The sequence below is a fragment of the Paralichthys olivaceus genome, chromosome 4 (genome assembly GCF_024713975.1).
Source record: "Paralichthys olivaceus isolate ysfri-2021 chromosome 4, ASM2471397v2, whole genome shotgun sequence".
In the NCBI taxonomy this organism is placed as follows: domain Eukaryota; kingdom Metazoa; phylum Chordata; class Actinopteri; order Pleuronectiformes; family Paralichthyidae; genus Paralichthys; species Paralichthys olivaceus.
This window is the reverse complement of record NC_091096.1, coordinates 2,349,497-2,356,507: the sequence shown is the minus strand read 5'-3', so window position 1 is coordinate 2,356,507 and position 7,011 is coordinate 2,349,497.

Here is a 7,011-nt window from a genome sequence, read left to right as displayed (position 1 = left end):
AGGCCAGAGCGTCGCAGAGAAACAGCCGCCATCCTCTCGCTCTCTGTTGTCAGTTGAAACTCTTTAACCAATTAAAATGGCAGAGCAGGGTGCACATTTGAATATGCATGACAGAATGTTGCATTTATGAGGAAAAGGGGTTGAAACTGCTAATTATGTGGTCAACAGTCCTAACGCTGCGCTTTTTTTTTTTTTTTTTTTTTTACCCTTTAGTCAATTTGCACATGAAATCTGCCCTCTCATGACGGCAACCTGCATTTTGATCTTTTCGTCCAATTGCGTGAGCTTTCAAGTGCGCCGCTTTAATGAGGTATTTCATTTTCACTGACAGGGATTCTGTAAAAGAAAAGTGATAAAACCTCCCTGATCCCAGCTGACTGTTGTTTGTCACGTTTCATAACGAGCCTCGGCCTTATTAAAGTTCCTTTTTGTCCTGTACATCGTAATCGAGTCGTCAAAGCCCCCCCCCCCCCCCCCCCTCCTGCGGAGGTGATTCTACATGGTTAAATTGATCTCTTGATGAGTTTTGCTCTGAGCACTCTGGCAAAGTTGAACAATTATTTTTTGAATCCCTGGGCTCTCAGAGGAGCTAACGTGAGGGAAATGCCCAATTATGGATTGTGATTTAAAACAAAAACAGTGTTTGTGATGTTCTTGGAAATGCCGTTAAGCCAAATCGTAAATGTCTGTGAACACATGACTGACAGCCTCATTAATGCAAAACTCAGAAAGTAACGTAAATCTGAATGTTTCAGGCAACGCCGACTTCCATTTCAGTTAGAAACACAATGTTTTTACACAATTTCACTGCTTCATCCCGCGGCCCAGCTGGGGCCCTGAACGCCTTCCTCTGTTTCTGAGGTATGGAGAAAAAATTCCGGTCAGACCCGGCACCTCTTGCCAAAAACACTGCTCATCCAAAGTCATTTGCAGCAAAGTCCATTATCATCATCACTTGTGGTGATGAATTCCCTATGATGGTGGCAGCCCCGCAGCAGCCTCCACTCATAATGACATTCTGCTCTTGTTGGCAGTCACTCCCCGTCAGATGGCTCATTCCCAACAGCCAGCGTGTCAGACAGAGCGCACACACACACACACACACACACACACACAGACACAGACACACAATGCCGGGCTGGGCCACGCCGCCAGAAAGAGGAGGGACAACGGGAATGGCGTTCAGAAAGACAGGGCTTCAGTTGTGGGAAGGCCGCAGTGTTGAGTCCAGTCAGCATCTTTCCTTTAACGTGGTCGACATTTTACTGAAAAAATATTTTATTATAAATATAGCTTTATGCTGTTGTTTGACAGTGTCTACACTTCCTGTTCTTAACACAATGACGGGCAGTTACCTTTAGGGGAAATATTATTTTTTACCATTTACAGTTAAGTAATAAACAATTACGATACAAATATGGAGAAAATAAATAGACTGAAGATTTAAGGTTGTTTCTGAGGACGGGAGCGTTTAACGCCGCGGTGAATGCTTCATGGATCCATATTTGACAATCCAGTCGAGGAGTGAAAGGAACCATCGTAGATCTTAAGTTAAGTGAAAGGGAGCGACATTGATGAGCTTCCAGGACCAAATTAAGGTTGATGCCCCATGAAAAGAAACGTAAGAGGAGCTGCAAGGCCAATAATATTTAAAACACCATGCGGCCAAGTCGTCAGGTTAGAAATAAAACAGCTCTGTGGACACGCTGGGTCTGTTCGCTCCATCAGCGCCACTCAACAACTCCATATAACAGATGAGGAGCAGAGCAAAGTTGTGGAACCGGCGGCCTTAATGTTTGCCAGAGGGACGCACGGTTTGAACATGTGGTCGTGAAACTACAATACTTTATAGGTTTTCAAAAGTACTATCCCGAGCGCTGAGGTAAGTCAGCACATGATACTGTCTGCAAAGTAAAAATATATCGTGAGTTAATGGTGCTTTCGTTTTACGGATATTAACTTTACTTTTACGCTAGTAACTCGTGCCTTACAATTACAAATCAGTCCAACGGGAATGAACGAGCTCGTCTAACGATTTATAAAATTGCACACGCTGAAATACTTTCAGTTTCGGAGCTGCATCGGTTTATTGCTAATTGCTAATATTAGCTAACAGTGCTAACCTGATCTCTGCTCTGGTTTCCACGGATGATAACTACGCGCGCCGCCAAATATACACCTTGAATAAAACTACATTTTAGAGAGTACGCAGCGTTAAATGAAGGTAGATAAAATAAACTAACCTAACTGTACATTGTGATATTTTATCGTATTTAAGAATAATTCGTCTCCTGTGAGTCGACTCAGCGTAGTAACAGAGTAGGAACCATAAGAAGAGCAAAATGTAATTTCCCCTTCATTCTTGGCGATGCTAACTCGTACGATAACACAGAGCGGTGCTGAGCAAGATGGCTGAAGGTGACTTTAAGCCCGAGCTTATCTGGGGACTCGGTAAACAAGAGGCCTGGCAAGCGCCGCGCTCGGCTGTTGACAACCGGTGATGGTGACCAGGTGGGATATGTTATCCTAACAGTCTGGAACTCTTGTGAATTATTTGCTGATAGATATAAACAGCTGTTATTCTTGGTAATGGAAAGCAATTAGAAACATCTGTATACTTGGCCGTGAGCGATGCCTCCGAATGGCGGCCGCGGCTCCCGGGTGCCGCTGGGAAATAATTACATCATCGGGACAGAGGCCGAGGCTGGAGGAGTGCTAGTGATCTGTGAAGAGCAAGGAGGAGCGAGCGCACGCACACACACACACGCACACACACACACACACACACACACACACACACACACACACACACACACAGTCCTGGTCAGACATGTGAGGACTTCATGTTGTTTACATTTCAACCTCTTCACTGTTTCATTTGTCCTTTTAGTCCAATAACCCTGAAACCTAAGATCTGTCCTACAACCTCAGCTTAACCTGAACCCTTTCACCAACTTATTCTAGTTCATGTATTAGAATATTAATTTTTTCGTGTGGTGGAGGACGACCGACACAAAATGAATCCCATGAGTCTACAACCATAGGTGATCAAAATGGAGCCAAAATGTCTCATGCTCCCCCTGGTGGCTGACTGCGTTATATAACTCATGAACACAGCGTCCTCCGTGTTAGCAGATGGACCAAATAAAAAAAAAAAATCAAAGTGCTCGTCAAAAAACATCTTCTGGTATAGTTTTGAGATATTTCTTATGACACAGTTTTGTGGTAAGTTTGAATGAGCTATAAAAATAAACAGAATAGAATAGAAAGCTTTATTGTCATTGCACATATTTGAACAATGATTTTGTTGTGCAGCGCGTACACATCTGTCCCCATTCATCATTAATAAAGACATAGTCCCATCATGCACATGGGCACTGTAAAAAAAAAAAAGAAAGTGTTATTGTTCTTCACGATAAATAGTCTATGAGTTTGTCCTGAGGTTTTTAAGGATGCAGAGGTGGAGGGTGTTTCTTCCTCACTACCACAGCTACACCCCCTGAACGCTGCTGCACAGACCCTGCCTCTAGATGGCGCTCTCGGTGGAAGATGGCAGCGTTTGTAATCGGGATATTTTGTCTTCATTTCTGGTGAGTGAGAGGTGAAGATGTACAGTGTCCCGCTAAAAGTCACTCTAACACTTCTCTCTCCACTGATCGGGGAAGAAGAAAGTCAACCTTCACAGCCCCGTGAGCGCGGACGCTTCCAGGTTCATTTCCATTCATCAATCTGTGTTTTCGGACTAAACGTTTGATGTTCATCAGGTGGAACATCACACTCGGGCCCAGACACGTTACCCATCACCTCTGTTGTGAGTTGTGAACGACGGCAAGCTGTATGTTTGGTCTGGGTCCAACGGTGTCTCCTCCTCTAATCTCATTCTACGATCGTAACGAAAGACGAATATATCGACAGTTTGGTTCTGGAATATTCCTAAAACAGAAATGTGCTGATGTATATTTACTCTTTTGGTTTATTAGATTATAATCTGAGTGTTAAACCCAAATAGTTGCCCTGGATCCTGTTTTCTTATCCACAACTCTGACTTGAAACTGCCAGATTTGTTAATTTCGTTCCCCGCGAGCGTTCCAACAGAGATGGAGCATTTAAATGTTTGTGAAGGGAAAGAAAAACCCCCTCAAACGACTGATTCAAACATATTATTTGGGTGAAGAGATGAAGTGAGACAGCGTTGGCAGCGTCAGCGGAACAGGTGCGACCTGACAAACCTGATCAACTTTCCCCGACAGCAGAAAAGCATTTGCAGCTGCTTTGCTACATTCGACCAGAACTACAGACACGGCGACGCGTGAATTAAGGAATGTTTGAACATTTTGCTTTCAGAATAACCTCATTTTGTAAAATTGTCCTCTCACCAAACTGCTTCTCACAAGCGTGCAAGTGCAAGAACACACTGATGGACACGTACGCCCACAGATGAAGACAGCAGACATTTGTTATGGTGATAATTTATTCTGTTCCTCTCTCGGATTTTTTTTCTTCTGAAGTATGAGTTCAGTCTTTATGCCAATAACTCTTCAACCCAAATAAAGGCGCATGGTGAACCTGAGGAGCTGGTGACAGCTTCCTTGGACTTGCATTTCCTTTAAACAGTGTCTGGTTACAGCTTCAGAGACGGTGGAGACACCAGAAACAGGAGCTGAGACCTTTGACCTCTTGCTCGGATACAAAAACGATAAATCATCTAAATGAGTGTAATGATCTTAAAACAGATATCCCTACACCATCACAATGTTCGGACTGTAAATAAAGATGGACGACAGGACTGAGCTTCTAAACTGCCCCCTGGTGGATCGCTGCAAAATTTACCATACACCCAGTCTGCACCATGTTAGCAGATTGGACAGGGACGCAACTAAAACGAATCAACCTACACTGATGTATGTTCGAGAGTATTCTATTCTGTCGTCCTGTTACAAGGTTTGAATTCCTTGTGTAATTCACGTTTTCTGAGAACAATAGAATAGTAACACGTGCGAGGACGAGTGGTTTGAGTCTATGGATGTTCGGACGTGTAGTTTCATTTAGTACCACTGCACCGGAGCGGACCACAGTTGATTTCCATCGATGAGGAAATGTTTGAACCACCTCGAAGTCCAAACTGTTGAGTGTTTAAAGTAAAAAAATATTTGCAGCAGAGTGTCGCTTCAGACTGAAACTAAAATATCTGTCGGGCCTCTTTTTACTACAAAACGTCCTCCTCCTGTTTCACCAGGTCTGTGATATTTGATAAGCCGTCAGTCACGCCACAGCACGTCCTCCTCTAACTGTATTGTGTATGGATCCACTGACCTTCTGCCCCGGCCTGCTTCTCTTTCCAAACAACACTGTGGCTGCGAGAGCCCCCGACTGTGCCATGGCTCTGGATTTACCTCAGCTAAAGCGTGACTGTGACGCTCCACATATATCAACGTGCGGGCCCCTGCCGTGCGTGCTCATCAGCTGTAAATACCAACAGTCTGCACTGCCGTGGTGAAACGAGCAGTCTGGGGTATTTGACCATATTGTGAGGTGGCAGGCCGGCGTGATGGTTAGAGATAGTGTCCGGTAAGCAGAAGGTCACGGGCCTGATCGGCTCTGCAGGCAACGAGTCCTGACTAGCTGTCCTTGAACAACACACAGACCCCCCCCCCTGCACAAAAACCTCTATTAGCTGAAATGAGAGTCTCAGATAAAGGGTCCATCTATAAGCTTCGTCTGCAGAGAATGAATCAGGCAAAATGTTATTTCAGGACAAATCACTGTTCACCTGCTGCAACTTCCTCACGCAGGTTCAACGTCACCGTGAAAAATAAGAGAAAACAGCATTTTAAGGTAAAAGATTTAAAGGTGAGGAGTCATATTAGTCAGTTACAGTCAGTTGAGTTGGATTGAGTTTTGTTAGCTGCTCTAATCCCTCAGCGCTGGAAGACTAATTTCTGCAAACCGTAATATTCAGTGACCGGAGGAGATCGATGACCAGTTTCTCAACTCAAACATCAGAAGTGAAGGTGTGTGACAACCTTCCAAAAGCCCTGCAGTTCAACCACCGAGCCAGAAGCTGAAAACGTCTGATCTGTTGTAGAAATATGACTTTGATGAAGATTTACACAAAAACAACACAGCAAAAAAAAAAAAAAATATATATATATATGGTGTTCTCCTGCTGTGGCTCTGCAGCAGACAGGAGATACAAGCAGCTCCAACACAAAACATTATGTTTGTGCCTTTGTTTCATCGGGGGCCTGTAATCCCTCGGGCAACAAACAGAAAATATCCGTCAGAACGGATGAACCTGCGGCCGTGAGTCGCGGCTGCTGCGGCCGGATATGTTGATGCCGGCTGGCGTACCTGTCACAGAAAGCTGCAAGTGCAGTTCAAAAACGAGGTGGCTGGTGTCACACGAGTCTGCTGAGGGAGAGGGGGATGAATACGAGCACAGCAGCGCAGTCTGGGTCCGTCAGCACTTTCTTATCCTGACTCTTTTTTACTGCTTTGTCGTGATTTTGGGGGGTTGTTGTTGTACAGGGGAGGTTAATGTCAGAGACTCATCCACAAAATCAGGCTTTGGTCCTAATTTCTGTCTCTGCTGTGTGTCGCCTCAACGTTTTCATATAAGACGACTAACAGCTCTCAGAGTAAAAGTACACATGTATGCTTTAATCACACACTGATGATGTTAGTATCATTTTAAACACCTAATCTCATTTTCACCCTCAACCTGAACTGGGTTTTAATCATATGTTTAGTTTCTTAATACAAACAGTGCGCAACGATTGAGCGTTTGGATAATTAGATAAGACACAGGCGGCGTTACCATGGAAACCACATGGACTATCGACCTTATCCTGAATAAGACACGTTGTTTACATGAGTTGCAAATGTAATATTACTTCTTGTTCCTTTGATTTGAGCTCATCCGGAGTATGATCTAATTAGATAGAATCAGAAAATGCTCGTTACGTGGCAGCGTCTCATTCAGATTATTGTCTTAATTGGAATATTAAATAT